We start from the raw sequence: 1,741 nt of genomic DNA on the forward strand, positions 1-1,741 counted from the left end.
CATGTGTGATTCTGATGCCCACGGAGAAATGAGATATGTATGTGTGTGAGAGAGATTGCACAATTCATTCACGTATCACTATCTAGCGATCGTGGACTTGTGATACGTCTCCAACGTATCTATAACTTTTGATTGTTCCATGCTATTATATTATCTGTTTTGGATGTTTTAGATGCATTAGTATAATATTTTATATCATTTTTGGGACTAACCTATTAACCTAGTGCCCAGTGTCAGTTGGTGTTTTTCCTTGTTTTTGGCTTTTTCAGAAAGGAATATCAAATGGAGTCCAAACAGAATAAAACTTTCACGATGATTTTTTTGGACCAGAAGACTTGGGGAGGGGGTCAGAAGACTCATGAGGAGTCCACAAACCCTCAGGGCGCTCCCTGGGGGGCGCCTCCTAGCTTGTGGGCCCCTCAGGAGTCTCCCACCCATAATCTTTGCACTATAAATTCCAAAATATTCCCCAAACATCAGAGGTGTCCACAAAAGTTCTTTTATGCCGCCGCAAGCCTTTGTTTCCATGAGATCCCATCTTGGGGCCTTTTTCGGTGATCTGTTGGAGGGTGATTCGATCATGGAGGGCCTCTACATCACCCTTGCTTCCCTACCGATAATGTGTGAGTAGTTTACCGCAAACCTACGGGTCCATAGCTAGTAGCTAGATGGCTTCTTCTCTCTCTTTGATCTTCAATACCATGTTCTCCTCGATGTTCTTGGAGTTCTGTCTGATGTAATCTTCTTTTGCAGTGTGGTTGTTGAGATCCGATGAATTGTGGATTTATCATCAAATTATCTATGAATATTATTTGAGTTTCCTCTGAATTCTTATATGCATGATTTCATTGCTTTGTATTTCTCTACAATTTATTGATTTGCCTATCATAAATTCTCAAATCTTGCATTACATTATTTGCTATTTGCCTCTCGTTTTCCTCTCCCCCACTTCTAAAACGTTTTCAAAAAAATACAAAAATATTTTCCTTTATTCGCCCTTCTTTCATTCGTCTTTCTATTTGCCTTTTATTTTGCTGGTGTTCTAGATTGCTTGTTTGACCTTATGGCTCAACCCAAGAGCTTTGATCCTTACTATAGGAAGTTGGAAGGAATTGAAAATAATGCAGAATGCTTCATGTAATTACAATATGAGCATAATAGTTTCTTTAGGAATGAGCTTAAAGAACAAATAACTATGATGGAGTATATTAATAAAGAGCTCGATGATGTTACTAAGGAAATTTGTGGTCTGAAATCTCAATTTTTTCACATTGAAAATTTAGTAGGCCAAATTTCCGATAAACAAACTACTTTGGTAAACAAGATGGCCTCTAAACGAGTCTTTAATTAATGATGAAGATCTTAAAGTGATTGGTGTGACTCCTATTGAATCTTTGTTTACTAATATAAAACTTGATAAAGATGGGGCTGGAGATGACTCAACTTTTTAGCTAGAAGGCGTCCCAATGATTTGGAGTTTAAAGATCTTAATGGAAAAATTGACAAAAGTGGGATTGGAGAGGTCAAAACTTTAAGTAGCAATGAAAACACTCTTTTGGATTTCAAGGACTTTAATTATGATAATTGTTCTTTGATAGATTGTATTTCTTTGTTGCAATCCATGCTTAATTGACCTCATGCTTATAATCAAATTAAAGCTTTTACTAAACATATTGTTGATGCTATGATGAAATATTTTGAAGAAAAACTGGAATTGGAAGTTTCTATCCCTAGAAAGCTT

The sequence above is a fragment of the Triticum aestivum genome, chromosome 6B, assembly GCF_018294505.1.
Source record: "Triticum aestivum cultivar Chinese Spring chromosome 6B, IWGSC CS RefSeq v2.1, whole genome shotgun sequence".
NCBI classification, from domain to species: domain Eukaryota; kingdom Viridiplantae; phylum Streptophyta; class Magnoliopsida; order Poales; family Poaceae; genus Triticum; species Triticum aestivum.